This window comes from Neophocaena asiaeorientalis, unplaced genomic scaffold, assembly GCF_003031525.2.
Source record: "Neophocaena asiaeorientalis asiaeorientalis breed wild unplaced genomic scaffold, Neophocaena_asiaeorientalis_V1.1 scaffold303, whole genome shotgun sequence".
NCBI classification, from domain to species: Eukaryota; Metazoa; Chordata; class Mammalia; order Artiodactyla; family Phocoenidae; genus Neophocaena; species Neophocaena asiaeorientalis.
Genome location: NW_020174420.1, coordinates 104,011 through 120,218, shown reverse-complemented (window position 1 = coordinate 120,218; position 16,208 = coordinate 104,011). Strand labels below are relative to the sequence as shown.

General features: G+C 36.8%; 1 protein-coding gene and 1 pseudogene across 3 annotated transcripts in view; one reads left to right on the top strand and one right to left on the bottom strand.

The window, feature by feature from the left end:
- The window catches only part of EXOC6B (exocyst complex component 6B), a 618,471-nt gene that overhangs the window by 569,207 nt on the left and 33,056 nt on the right, over positions 1 to 16,208 (bottom strand). The window lies entirely within an intron of this gene.
- LOC112407209 (dnaJ homolog subfamily A member 1 pseudogene) lies at positions 14,008 to 15,190 on the top strand (annotated as a pseudogene).

Here is a 16,208-nt window from a genome sequence, read left to right as displayed (position 1 = left end):
AGAGCCTGTTATACCTACTTAGTTTTTATCCGTTTTTCATAAAGTACAAAGTTTCTTATGCTAAAAATTTCTGGTGTGTTTAGAGCTCATTCCTTGTGGCATGACAATACAGAGAAAGCTGCTAAGAAGGGCATGCCAGGCACTCAATGAACTTAAATTCTACTTTCGTGGGTTAAATTGTGTCCCCCCAAAATACATGTTGAAGTCCTAACTGCCAGAACCTGTAAATATGATCTTATTTGGAAAGCGTCTCTTTGCAGACATAATCAAGTTAAGATGAGACCATCAGGGTGGGCCTTAATCTAATATGACTGGTGTCCTTATAAGAAAAGGAAAAGGGACACAGACACACAGGGAGAATGCCATGTGATGAAGGTTGCAGAAACTGGAGTTATACTGCCACAAGCCAAGGAATGCCGAGGATTTCTGGCAACTACCAAAAACTAGGAGAGGCATGAAACAGACTCTGTAAGGCCCCAAGAAGGAATTAACCAACCCTGCCCACACCTTGATTTCAGACATCTAGCCTCCAGAACTGTGAAAGAATGAATTTCTGTTTTTTTTAAAGCCACCTTATTTGTGTTACTTTGTTACAACAGCCCTAGGAAACTAATACACCTACCTTAAGAAATTTAACTATAAACTGAGGGATCACACTAAAAAGGAAAAAAAAATTAACACACAATACAGTTTAGCTATAAAACTTATAGAAAAACTATGATGAATATGCAGTTAAATGTATAGAGCTCTAAAAAGAATGTCAATCGATAATATGTTATAAATAACTTTTATTCTATTTCCGATTAACATTTCAGACAACTTAAAAATGCAAGGGTAAAGATAAACAAAATTTTAACAGGAATGCTTGCAAAAAGAAAATATAAACTAGCAAGGCTTCCTAGGGATAAATACAAATGTTCTAGAGCTTCTGAGAAGCATTTCTAGATATGAGTCCTCTGGGATCCAAAGAATCCCTTAGTTCCCACAGAAGGAGGGTCAGTAAACTTGCTCCTAAATAGCCAGATAGTAAATAGTTTAGGCTTTGCAGGCCATACAGTGGCTACTGCAACTATTCAACTTTGCCTTGGCAACACAAAAGTAGGCAACATGTAAACAAATTAGCAAGGCTGTGTTCCAATTAAGCTCTACTTAAAAAAACAGGTGGTCCACCCATATGCTGTAGTTCCAACCCTTGCTACAGAGTAATGGTTTTTAATTGTCCTGGAAACAGACACATAGTTGTAATGAGTCGACTTGGCTAGGCCAAACTACATGTCCCCCAGTTGCCCTCCCTATGTGTTTCTAGTTAAGGTGAGGCACAAAAGATATTCCTGTGCAAGATGTAGGGAGTGGAAAGGGAGCAGCAGCCATTTTGTAGCTCCCACATGTTACACTTATCTGCTAGTTAAGCTTGTTGGCACAGGACAGCAGCCAAACCTGCCAGTTACTCCACTTTCCCCCCGACCTGCCTTCGGCTCCTCCTAGGCCAGGTGTGTTTAGCTCCAAGATGAAGGGCACCATTTCTCCTGCAGTATATGCAGATCATCAAAATCAAAAGCAGCCAGAATTAATGGGTTTCAGTCCATTCTCCTGGGTTCCAGCTCGTACCTGTGAGCTCCACCTTGTCTTTGCTCTCCCCTATTTTATATCTTCTTTCCCTTCCTGACTACCTTCCCTTTGGATTTCAAACTCCAGCATCAGACACAAAGATAACAGCTCTGCTTAGGGACTGATATATGCAATTGTGGGAACTGGGTAAGTACTCTCCTAGTGGTTCTACTCCTCTGACTAAACCTGGACTGATACACAGACTGCTTTGAGAGTATATGAAAGTTAGGAACCAAGATAATGCACATACACACACAAGGGCAAAATATTGAAGGCACTTCAAGGGGTTCAACAAATCCATCTCAAAAACCCTATTACAGAGTAGAAAAGTAAAAACTGTAAGTATCAACCAAAAGACTGATTGGTTTGAAACTTTTCAGCCCTGAAATAAAATAGTACAACATAAACGTGTCTACCAACCATCTAAAAACTACAACAAAAAGAGGAAATACATCCAAATCCACTTTTCACCTAATATATAAATTTATAATGCATAAGAACTTCTTTAAAGTTTCAAGTACTTCTTTTTTAAAAATTGGATATTATTATTTGGTGACCTGCTGTTGTATTTGGCTTTACACTAGCCAAAGGTACTATGAAAAACACGGACAAATACAAAATTTTATACCAATTTACTTAAAAATAGTTGCTTATAGTCAGAATCTGGGCTACTGAAGAAGCAGAAGCATTAAGTGCTGCCCCCCAAAGATAGCCTAAACTCTAACAAGATAATGAGTTTTGGCTGATGTGAAGAGGCAACGAATCTTGAAAATACAAAAATTAATTTTTAAGTAGCTATAGAACACTAAAGGACAGAACACCTTATCCAATCTCAAAATAAACAGCTAAACCTTCCCCCTTCCCCGCTTGATTTCTCAGCATAGCAAATATAACTATTTGACAAACTAAACTGACTTGTTTTTAATACACACTCATTAGGTATTTATTGACTGAAATAATAAATGAAGTGTAAAGCTATTAATCTTGACGTTATACAATTGTGGGAACTGGGTAAGCACTCGATATTAATCTTGACTTCTTTAAAACTATTCAAATTCTGAGATATTTCTAAATAAGGATAATCTTTGACACATAAAATAGTGAAATGAATGTGTTATATAAGGAGAATACTATGTGATTACTAACAAGTTCCATATTCCTTTTCTATTATTCTTCCTTCTGTTTTACAACTCTGACTACACAAAGAAGTGTGTAGAATCTTCCTCTTCTGTTTTCATAGAATTCTTTATCAATTAAGATTACTTTACATAAAATGAACCTTCCATTTAGTAACTGACCCAGTGAAACTCTAAGATGATCCTTGGAAAGAAATGGCATTCACTAAGATTGGTGGCTAACTACATTCCAGTTGCATTTTTCTCCCTGTGCAAAATATGCTACAAAAGCCCAGGAGAGGAAGTTAACTGGAATCTTAGGTTTCACACTTCTTTTACATGAAGTCAATACTAATATCCTCAGGGCAAATCCTATTTGACCCTACCAAAACTCTAGCAAAGAGAAAAACAGATTATCAATCTCCCAACCCCAAACCACTCTTAAATAAAAGTTTTGTGGAAAATACTCTTTAGAAATAAGTATCTTCATGACTGAAACAGTGAGCTTTAATACCAGAGGAAAACAAAGAAACTGTATGAAATTCAACAAAAGCTCCAAAATAGTAGGCAAACAGCCAGCATTTTCTTTCTGTTCCCTGCATATTCTCCACCCTTGTTTCGAAAGAGTACAAAGGAGGAGAAGCATGAGGAGGAGGGGAGGACAAAATTTAACAAAGAAATAGGATACATGATAGAAAACACTTAAAAGAAAAACAGATCTGATGGTCTCACCTGGAAAACTGAAATATATCCATATGTATAGTGTTTGCTTTTTTTATGTTTGTTTTTTATATAGAGTTTATAAAAGCAAGTTCTGAACAATAAAATGTATTTGTTTTCCCAACCCAGGATCTGCTCTACACAGTGCTTTTCTTTGCCTGTGAAGTTGTTCAACTTATGCTTCCCCACCTCAAATATAACCTGGGTGATAACAAAGTCCTATACTAAGTCCCCAAAGCCATCTTTTGGGCCATTCTGAGAAACAAAAGGATACTGCAAAGGATCAAACAATTCTTCATTCTCTAGAGCAGGGAATGAATGTGATGAAATACATCAATGTCTAGTGGGGTTATTTAAATCCATAAATCGATATAATTGTGGCTACTTTTTGTTGATATTTCATACCCACTCCACCTTTTGTAATCCCTAATATTTGTTCCCTCTGATTCACCCATGAATTAGAAGCCTGACTGATCTCTTTATTCACCCTCCTCTTTCTACCGATTTCTTCAATTCTTTCTCCTTCTTCGTTTTTTATTCCTGCATGTGTGCCACTTACCCTTCTTACTCCTCTAAATTCCTTACCTTTTCCTAACAAAATGTCTAAATCTCTTGAAAGAACTGATGGTCTCTCTATCCTAATTCATAAAAGTAGGGCAAGATGTCTAAGGAAATGTGACCTGAGATACTAATGTTGTTTATGTTCCCTCTGGGGAAGTGTTGCTCTACACATAAGATAAAAATACATACTTCTTTTTAGAAAGAAATCCTGAGGAGATAGTGAACCTAAAAACCTCTGGACACAAACTTACCTGCTTTGTAAAAGTTTGCTTCCTTCAACAATGACATTCATAAATCTCATCCCAAAGACCCATAAATCTAGCTTCAGAAGGTAGATAGTTCTTCCACCTCTGTCTTTAGTCCAAGTTAGGTTTTTAATAAATGTTCAGTGGGAATGGCGAAGTGAAGGACATGGTAATATGAACTATTATTTCCATGTGGATTTTGCTGTTGTTGTTTAAAGGAGAAGGAAAATAAAAAGGCTTTCATTCCTGTTAAAATGCCATAGGAACAAAGAAGTTACTAAAGAATCCTGGATGCTCCACAGGCTGTGTATGTACTCGTGCCCAGAGTCACCTTTCCTTCTGCGGGCTTACATATTGCTGAGATAGAATTCAGCCCTTCCATTTGTAGCAAGACATTTCTCTGTATGTCATTTGGCAGATGCAGTTGTGGGGCTCTGCCAATTCACCCTGGAGCCCTCTATTTTAATCAGTATCACATAAAGTTTAACACATGCTTTGAAATGTGCACCAGATCCAAAGCTTTGCCTGGGGACGGGGGTGGGGGTGCTTGCTGCAAAAACACATACCATCCCAGCCGCTACTCCACAAGCAATTATCTTTCACCTTTGGCTGAACCAGGAGAACTGTCAACACCAGCACACTGCCAACCAGAAGAGAGGTTATGGGGTCAAAGCAGGAAAGAAGGTTGAATGCTTTAGGTTCAGCTTGGCTATTTGTTAATCCTGCTGGCTGCATGGAAGAAGCACTCTCCATAGTCACCAAGACACAGAAAAGCACACTATAAGAGAAGCAGCTGTGAGTACACCAGAATTTTAACAATGCTTTTCAAGCAGTAAACTCTTTAGTAAAAGCACAAAACTCCAGCAGTACCATAGGACAATCATATATCAAAAGCTAAAGAACTCACATCAGCAAACTCTCATACATCAGGAAACTTCAACTGTGAACTGAGTTTTGTAGAAACAAAGGATTAAAACAAACCTCATATATTAGACATAAACACTTGTTTTCATCTCCTATCTAAATGTAAGTTTAAAATATTCAATATATTAAAATATTATTAAAGTTTCTTTGAATATGGAAACCAAAGGAAAGTTACCACTGATGATTAAACAAAAAAGACAATTACTAAAACAGAGATGGAAGGCCATTATCTCCCCAAGTTCCTCACACAAACCCCCAAAACACAAACATACTGTTGATAAGATCTTCCCCAAATGCCAACTACAAAATATATGAATATTCTACCTCTTCCACAAGTACAATTAATCTCTTATAACCAGAATAACAGCCACATTTTATCCCATGTGCCATCTATGATCCATTTGTGAAAGATGGCCTAGATCACTGCTGGCTTAGTCCACTGAGAAGGACTCTAAGGCTTAGTCTAGTACCGTGGCAAGACTGCCATGCTGAATCACTGATTTCTATCAGAGTGGACACTAACGGGCACAGATTTGTGGCACATAACTGTTCTACATCAGTTAGACTGATCGTCTCCAGAGTGGGGCGGTGTCTACCTGGAAGGTTATGCAAAAACAATACATTAGTACTTATATTTGTTTTCATCTTAAAAAAACAAAAAAACTAAGTTACTAATATTTGATTTAAGAAATGACACTGACACCCTCACTCTCTGACAAAGAGTCAAGTACCACATATGGAATTCACAATATATATACTGAGGAAAAACAGTGTAGAGTGGTTGATAGTAATACCCTCATTTGTTGATTTTCTTTCAGTTTATTGTGATGTGTTGCAGACTACATGTGCTCAGTTAAATAAAATTAGATTATATTATCTAGTTTTAGTTAAACTTGTAGAAAATGGGCAAATGGTTTTAATGTTTCCCTAGATATACACTGTGGTTTGAAATAATACTAATAAATAGGGTTAACACCTGTCTTCATCCTGGTGTAGTAAGACCATTATAATATTGGTCCCCAAGAATCAAGCCTCCCTGTGTGCATGCCCCTTAGCAATGTGACTCTGCTGCTTCTATGAAGAGGTAAAGACCATTTCTCCATGCTCTTCAATCTGGACTGGCTTTGTTACTTGCTTTTGGCTAGCAGAAGGTGATGGACATTACCAAATTCTAGACTCTGGGTCCTAAGAGGCCCAGAAGCTTCAGCTCTCTTTCTCTGTCTGAGCCCATGCTATGAAGAATGCTATGAGGAAGACCACCATGCTATGAGGAAGCTCAGTTTAGCCTACTACGGGGTGAGAGTTCAGGTACAGAACCAAGACAACAGCTGGCACCAACTGTCAGCTAATCACGTGAGTGACTTCCAGGTGAGGACAGCAGACAAATGCATGGAATCATAAGAAAAAATACATCAGGGAATTCCCTGGTGGTCCAGTGGTTAGGATTCCACGCCTTCACTGCCAAGGGCGCGAGTTCAATCCCTGGTTGGGGAACTAAGATCCTACAAGCCGCATGGCACAGCCAAAAAAAAAAAAAAAAAAAGCCGAGAATTAACATGAACAAACCTCTTTTTTAAGCCTCAGCTCTACCATAATGCCACTCAATAAATATTTTTAAAAAAGAAAAAATACATCAATATTATCTTTAAGCCATTAAATTTTGAGGTAGTTAAGAGCAATTGATAGCTGACACACCTGGTAAAAGCCCCCGTCAAATATATCATGTGGCAAATATAAGGATGATCAAAGCAGATCTGACCGAAAATAACACCCCAAATTTGAAATTATAAAAATGACTATTTGAAAGGGGAATTTAAATACATTATTAACAATGACTCTCTCCCTAAATATACATCCTGCCCAGAGACAGTAGCTAATAAGAGTAGTACATATGTATACCCCTTATAAATAAATAACATATACATATATATGGTATATATGCACAAAAATGTTTTACTGAAGGCAGTCCATAATCAAAAAAGTTTAGAACCATATGTGTATTACTACTGAAATTAATATACATATATAATTTTTAAATACAAATATACAGCTACTGGGTATAAGTGTTCAATTCCTTTGAAGATAAGGGTGTCAAATTTTTTGGAAAAGTTTTAGTGCACTGTCATGCACTAGTACATGTAGTAAAAGTTGAAAAAAGAGTCTCATCAAGCTATTTAGTCCACCTCTATTTCCAGACATTACAAGCTCCAAACTATCCCAGGAAGTAAGACTCTCCATAGTTCTAATATTCTGCTTTTACTAATACAATGCATTTTTACTTTACAATATTATGAATCCTCCTCCCCATCCCACAAGATTTTACTTACTATGCTACTTACTACACTTAGATTACCACCCAACTATCAAATTCCTTAGCATCACAGATTTCTATCTTGGATGAACAGTGATATCTTTCAATAAGACAGGAAATATGGAAGAAAAGCATTGGATGGTTTGGTGACAGGGAGAGGGATTACAGTGGTAAAGCCAATGAAAGGGAGACCTGAGCATGTCAAGTGTAAAGTGGAAGGAGTCAGTGAAAGGGAAAGGTTGAAGAAAAAAGGAAGGAAGAGAAAGATGGAACATTTGACAGAACAAAGAAATAAGACTGAGCACAAATGGAAGAAACAGTCTTAAACAGGAGGAATAGCCTCTTCCTCTGAAACTGGAATTGAAGCAATAAAGAATGGTGGAAACATATAATTAAGCAGTAAAAGTGCTGAAAGCCAAGCAAATTTCTGCTTAAAAGTCCTGTTTCTCTAGGACATCGGTTAAGGTACAGAAAAAAGGAGTATTTTCTCTATGAAGAAAAAGGTGAATCTTCACCGAAGTATTATAAAATGCCTTTTTATGTCTACTGAATATGACCAATTTTAAGTGTAAGTCATACTGTATATGCCATTTTAAGTTTACTCATATTATGCTATCACTAGCTATTTCAAGTTAAAATTTATTTTCATTGTTATTTTGCCCTTCTCTATTTCTTCTGTAGTACCTATACAACAGAAGTAAGAAGAAAAAAAAAGTAACAAAAGCACACGAGAAATCATAGGCAAACCAAAGTTTGGAAATACAACCTTATCCAACTTTCACAGTATACAATATAGGTCAACGTATTCTCAGACACCTATCTACTATCTAAACTGGGCAAGTCAGAAAAATTTACCAACATCTTGAATCTACCTGTCAGTGTGTTAGTAAAAATAGCATCCATTTTCACTAATGATGTAAAATTGAACTGTGAGACTGTTATAATTTTATTCAAGCTTTTCCACTATGTAGTCTTCACAAACCATGATGAAACTAGAAAAGGAGCATCTCAGAATACACTACTGAATCTAGTACTCATACTGGATCTTAATAGTCCAGATGGCTCCCACAAGGATATATTTCACAGAGTACTCAAATCCTCTGACATTTTATGAAAAATTTGTGTCCACACAATAATTTTTCTGAGGAGAGGGTTCATGACTTTCATTGGATTCTCAAAAGGTTTACGTCCCTAAAATGTTTAAGAACTACTGCTATAGATATCTCTCCTCTCCACTGTTAAAAGACCAACTCTGCTTTAAAGACTTACCAAGAAAGACAAACATAACACATGCCCAGATAGACCACAGCCTCTTCATCAGGGCAGCTAAGAGATTCATATGTTTAACAAACTGAGGAGAGCTGAAGTCATTCTGTTGGAAAGTAGGCCGTACTATTTTTTGACATTTGCTTGTTTTCTTATATGGGAAGTAAGGGAAAGGTACAAATTAATAACAGACTTCAGCCTAAGTCAAAAAATAAGATTATAGTACCGAAAAAAAAGATACTCCTTATCCTTAAATTCTTTGACACCAGAATAAAATCACCATACTCAAGGGCACAACCCTCAAAAGAAGATTAAGACCACCACTGTTCAAGCCAGCAAGTAATTACACTAAAAACAAAGACTAAGGTAAAAATATAGCTTTCTATTTGTCTTGTTAGTTACAAAGACTACAAAAATACACACACACACACACACACACACACACACACAGACTAGAAATACTTTCAGAGAATAAGGGCTACTCCAGTTGTTGCTTCTGAACAAATTTCTTAAGGAAACTAAAGAAGAGAAAAACCTGTCTATAAAATTCAAGAACTACAATCTATTTCTTATTAAATTAAAAAGCTATTGTGTGAATTCCGGTTTTGCTTTTAGCCTTTTTTTCTTCCCTGGAAAGAGATTGCAAGTTCCTCAACACATATATAAAAGATTTTATTTGTTCAGTCAGTACTGGAGCACAAATCATAAGCTTTTAATTCACTGGTTACAGGGTTTCAGTTTTAGAAGATGAAAAAGTCCTGAAGATGGATGGTGGTGATGATTGTACACAGTGTGAATGTACTGATTAATGCCACAAAACCGTACATTTTAAAATGATTTAAGAAGGTAAATTTTATGTTATGAATATTTTACCAGGAAAAAAAAAGCACTGGTATACAGAAGTGAGAAAGTTTCACTGGAGGAGAATCAAGATAAAATTATACCTAAGTGAAAAAGTTTCACCTGGTACTTCAAAGATAATTTGCAACTCGAGATATCAAAATTGAACATAACAGTTACAGGTTTCATCAGCAAATTAAGAGCCTAAGAAGACCAGGAAAATATTAAAACTCTTACAATATCCATGGAAATTCTCTGTCCTTAAATGCGTAAGTGCCCTGCCAAAGGAAAAAAAAGTGTATGTATGTATAATATAACAAAAATTTGCTGAATGCCTAGTTTGTACAAAGCAGTGTGCTAGGTTCTATGCGAACAAAAAGATGAAGCCAATTCAGACATATGCCCTCAAGAAAATGCCAGTAAATGATTATCATCTTAGTTCCACTTCCTGAACTCTATCCTAGCTATAGGTTCCCCTCCTCCAAACAAGTGTCCCAGATCCCTTTTATTACCTAGTATTCTACAAGTGAGTCCTCTGTGATTTATGGTGGTGTGCCACAGAACACATCTTAAGCATTGGCATTGCAAGACTTTAAAAATAAGGGCTCTTAAATTCCCTGCTTCCTTCCCAATCTCATTAACATCTCAACTGGTAGAGGGTAATCATCTCCCCTGACAGCCCACCCTAATTTGTAAAACAGAATTTTCTCAATTTTAAAAATTTCCAAATACTTAAACATTTATATAAAGATCCATTATCACTGTTCTGTTTTAATAGCTAACCACACTAGAGGCCTCAATGGTTGGCTGACTTCTGAGTTTAAGCAAACACACACGTGCAAGTAGGCACTACAACATGACAAGGCCTTTTCTTTCCCCCTAGACAACTGCCCCAATCTGCAGAGCATTTTCTCCTCTGCATGCACACACAAAGTAATAATTGTAAGCTGTTCTAAATTTGCTGTAGATGTGCAATTAGAAAATTATGTCAGGAAGGTAAAGTAGCCTGAACTTGTCAACAAAACAACTTTTTTGCAAGCTTTCAAAACAAATAAAATGTAGTCGGTTGAAAACTTCCGGCTCACAGTATAAACTCTTGCCACTGCTTTGTTCAATAGCCTCTCACAAAGAACAAAGAAGAAAAGAGTCTATGAGTGAAAAATTCACCTCTAATGATCTAACCACTTCCCATACTTCCCAGTCCAGAGTTTTATTCCCTAGCCATCTTGGTGCAGTCATTTATCCATTCAACTCCTAATGAAGACAGAAAGAATTCATCCCAGTACAGTCAGGTTCAAAGGTCATAAAGCCTCTAAAGCTTAGAATCACATAGACCTAAAAAAGCAACAACTTAGGTGGTCATCTGTCACTATTCAATTGCAAAAATTTAATTTTTCTGCGTTTTTAGTTTGGGGTTCATTTATCTGTTGAGATCCTAAACAAGAGGGAATAAGAGAAATGTCACATTCTCAATCAGTGAGATAATAATTAGCAATAATTAATTAACTGAAGTTTCTGGTAGTCCTCATTACCTGTTCAATATGCTTCCCAACCTATACTTTTGATAAACTTCATGATCAATGGCCAAGGGGTTAGGAATAGAGAGATGGTTTGACTACAAAGGGGTAGCACAAAGGAATTTGGGGAGGTGATGGAATTGTTCTGTTTGTGGTGGTGTTTACGTGAATCTATGCATGTTTAAAAAGTTATGGACACCAAAAAAAAGATATATTGTATGTAAATATTTTTAATTTTGAAGCTACTCTAGGGTTACTTGCTAAAACTTTTTAGCAGGGAGATCTAGTAGGATGTGGGAAAATAGATTCCTCTTGTTCTAGAACATCCTTAGGTCCACACCTCTGGCCCTCCTGAATATATTTGAATATTTCTTTTTCTTCCTTTCTTTTTATTTCCTCACATACCAGTTCCCTTACCATTATTTTGATGGAGATTTTTTGCTCAGTAAAGAAAACATCTGGCAGAGGACAAGAATAAAGCACTCACTGAGAGCACAACAATCCTAGGAATTCTCAACTGGATTTCTCCAGGGCCAGTAAGAACTATCCCCCAGGTCAAAGGGCACACCACGGGGATTCGGGGAGGGCTCTAAATCCAAACCTCAAACTTGGCTCCACTACACACTGCACACGTGGCAGGCATCTAGAATTGTCAAAAGGAAAGTACAGCATACCAGTAAACTGACTTGTTCATACCAAGAAGTATCAGCACAGGAGATGAGAAAATACACTGAGCTCAGAGCATAGCTCAATCTAGTAACTGAGAAACACGATCACCACATGCATAGTGAAGTTACTTCAAGAGACTGTAGAAAGACTAAGAACCCAAAATACAATTTCCATCAACAAAATAAAGATATCCATTTAAGTCTCACTAATTTCTACGGTCTGAATTGCCCATTTAAGCAGATGTAAGGTTTGGTTTCTCACTGACATTAAAGCAATTATTGCAATATAGTACAAAAAACAAAACAAACAAAAACCCTGCATTTCTTAACACTGAAGCCTGAAAAAAATAAGGAAAACCTTCAGGTTAAAAAAATTTTTTTTCCCTCTAAAAGTAGTGGCTCATGCTTTTCCAAATCAGTTTGTTTAAAACTACTCATGAAAAAAATGTAGTTGCAATCATTTAATAAGAAGATGGAGAGGCAGAAAGACAGCTGGTATTAAGCTATCAATACCCAAGCTACCCCAACTGAAGACTAATTGCCTGATAAAATCACATAGATCTCAAAACAAAAACATCCAAAAATGCCATATTTATTAAGTGCCTACTGTGTGTCCAAGTACTTTACATACATGATCTTATTTGACACATTAATAAAAGAGGAAAATAAGGCTTAGATTCTAAGTGTTTTGCCCATTATAAGTGAGAAGTTTCAACCCAGCTTTCTTGACTCCAAACCTACGCTCTTTAATATTGAAGACACTACAAAAGAAATTTTCTACAAGAAAGACTTGACTAGGAATGGATATGAGCTAATTTTCTTTAAAAATTATTACAAAGAGAGTTGACTGCTGCTCTGTATTCTCTATTATCACTATAACTGCATGACAAAGATAAGGTAAGGCACCACCTCTCCTAGTCTGCAATTAGTGCAAGCCAAGTTGATAATAAGTAAATGCCTATGGTCCTTGAGAGAGTCAGCAATGGATCCAGTCTCCTTTCTCCCATTTAAGGGTCTACATTCTAGACCACTATCTCGAAGTGCTCTTATAACCAATATAATCAAACTCAATCTTTTTAAAGTAAAAGTAGCTTTGATTGGTGCTAATGCCTCTTTGATTATAACATTTTATAACTCATAATTCTCCTACTTATAAAACGTTACAGTAATTTTTATAGTCAATTACATGAGACTAATTTTCTTGGCTATTAATGATACCTGCTAGCCCAATGAAAGCATTAAAAAATAAAAGACAGTTGAAATGACCAAATGACCAGATCTCTATGAGATCTATTTTATAAAATGATATTAAACAGATCTAAACTTGGGGTAAAGAAGCATGAAATGTGAGAAAACATTTGCCAAATTTAAGATGCAGTTCAAACAGTAGAATAAATTACTATCTGTAGGCAGGGCCCAAGGATTAATCACATTTAAGTAAAAATATGCAAGACTTAACAACCATTTTAAAACATGTCTTTAGTGTCCTTGTTTGCTTTGTATATTCACTGTGTTAATATAAGATTAGATATTAGAATCTAATTAGAATTAATAGTGAAAGCATATCAGAACATCAAGAAAATCTGAGATCTGGGAAGAACCAGAATTGATGAGTTCTTATCCTTGAATTTAAACCCTTTAAAAATGTCAAACTTGGAACTGTTCTTTAGACCAAAGAACCATTATCCACACAGCTAAACATACACATAATAGAGAGCAAATACCACGATTCTCAAACTTTATTATGGTTTCAGATCTTATATCATGGTTGACTTTTTAAAATAAAGATTCTCAGTTGGGGTGGTCAGCATGTAAGGCTGCTCAAGATGAAGCTGAATTCTCAGGTCTTACAAGCAGGATTTCTAGAACTAAGAGAGAGGCAAACAGAGAAAGAGAGAGAGAGAGAGAAAAAAAAAAAAAGAGAAAGAAATAGAGAAAAAATAAGAAAAGAAAAAGGAAAGGAAATGGAGGGGGGGACCCCAACCATATAAAGAGATGCAAGTAAAAGAGAAGCAAGTCTTTGTTTTAAAATATATATTCCATATTTCAATCATGCAGTTGTTATATCTGACTTGAGAAAACATCATCCATACACAAGCAGAGTAAGATAGTACGCTCCTCGAAAAGGCGGAGGAGTGGCGGCTGCCCGAGCTGCGCACCGCAACGCGCTCCTTCCCGCTCCCCCACGCCGGCACCGGCCCACTGACCCACTCATCTCACCGGCTGTAGAAAATGGTGAAAGAAACCACTTATGATGTTTTGGGGGTCAAACCCAATGCCACCCAAGAAGAACTGAAAAAGGCTTACAGGAAACTGGCCTTGAAGTACCACCCTGATAAGAATCCAAATGTAGGAGAGAAGTTTAAACAGATTTCTCAAGCTTTCGAAGTGCTCTCTGATGTAAAGCGGATTATATGACAAAGGAGGAGAGCAGGCAATTAAAGAAGGTGGAGCAGGTGGTGGTTTGGGCTCCCCCATGGACATCTATGATATGTTTTTTGGAGGAAGAGGCAGGATGCAAAGAGAAAGGAGAGGTAAAGATGTTGTGCATCAACTCACAGTAACCTTAGAAGATTTATGGTGCAAAAAGAAAACTAGATCTGCAAAAGAATGTGATTTGTGACAAATGTGAAGGCCGAGATGCTAAGAAAGGAGCAATAAAGTGCTGTCTCAATTGCCGAGGTACTGGAATGCAAATAAGAATTCATCAAATAGGACCTGGAATGGTTCAGCAAATTCAGTCTGTCTGCATGGAGTGCCAGGGCCATGGGGAGCGGATCAGTCCTAAAGATAGATGTAAAAGCTGCAATGGAAGGAAGATAGTTTGAGAGAAGAAAATTCTAGAAGTTCATATTAACAAAGGCATGAAAGATGGCCAGAAGATAACATTCCATGGTGAAGGAGACACCAAGAACCAGGACTGGAGCCAGGAGATATTATCATCATTTTAGATCAGGAGGACCATGCTGTTTTTACTCGACGAGGAGAAGACCTTTTCATGTGTATGGACATACAGCTGGTTGAGGCATTGTGTGGCTTCCAAAAGCCAATATCTACTCTTGACAACCGCACCACAGTCATCACTTCTCATCCAGGTCAGATTGTCGAGCGTGGAGATATCAAGTGTGTGCTAAATGAAGGCATGCCAATTTATCATAGACCACATTAAAAAGGTCGCATCATCAATGAATTTAAGGTAAACTTTCCTGAGAATGGCTTTCTCTCCCCTGATAAACTCTCTTTGCTGGAAAAACTCCAACCTGAGAGGAAGGAAGTGGAAGAGACTGATGAAATGGACCTGGCAGAACTAGTGGACTTTGATCCAAATCAGGAAAGACGGCGCCATTACAATGCAGAAGCATATGGGGATGATGAACATCATCCTCGGGTTGAGGTTCAGTGTCAGACCTCCTAATGGGGCCAGTGAATAACACTCACTGCTGGCGTTTTGTTTGCAGTAGTGATTGAGTGAAGGACTATAATCATAACATGCTCACTACTTGCTATTGTTTGTTTTAATATTCAACTATAGTAGTGTTTTAAAAGTTAAATGAAGAATAAACTCAAATATAAAAGCGCTGACTTTGCCCTGTATGTATGATGACTTCAGTGTGCAAGATAAGTTTAATACTTGTAAAAACTACTTTAAAAAATTTCCCCTAGCATTTGTTAGGCCATACTTTGTAAACTGATTTCAGCTATGTACATGGAATAGCTTAGACTGAAATGCCAGGTATATGTATTGGCTTCAGTGTATGACCCTTAATTGTTCAGCTATGAAGTTAAAACTGTATTTAACTGGCAGTCAAAGAATGTGTAGAGAAGTATTGGTCTGTATAGTGGTATTAAGTGGGATTCATTGTGATCCCTCTGCATTTATTCTATTGCCTCAACTGTTACTTGAAGATGGCATGCTATATAATTTAATTTAGCCTGTGGTAGCAATGATAGAAATGATACCTTTCTAAAGAAGGGGTTTATCATATAACATGCTGCTTCTTGAGGGCTTGCATTTGTAGACCTGCATTCCCTTCTGCTGGGCCATCTTTTTTTAATATATCTAGTTATTGGTCCTGGTTACTTTTTTTTTTTCCTTCTCTTTGGACCACAGTAAGCCTTAAAAGTAGTGACTTCTGGAGCAGGGTAACTTAGAGGCTGGAGTGATAAGACCTTTACATGAAGAAGTAATTTGCATGTATGAGTTAGGAAGGTGTTTTGCAGGTATATTACAGGCTTACTTTAAACCATTTAACTTATGCTCCAAAGAAACTGTAATTTAATGTTGGTAGTATAGCAAATTATGAATAGCTTTAATTGTATGTTTAAAGTCATATTCTCACAAGCTTAAATCTGGATATCAGAATTAAGCAATTCTTGAAATGTATGAATGTCTCCTTAATATACTGATTACAAAGCAAAAAAAAAAAAAAAAA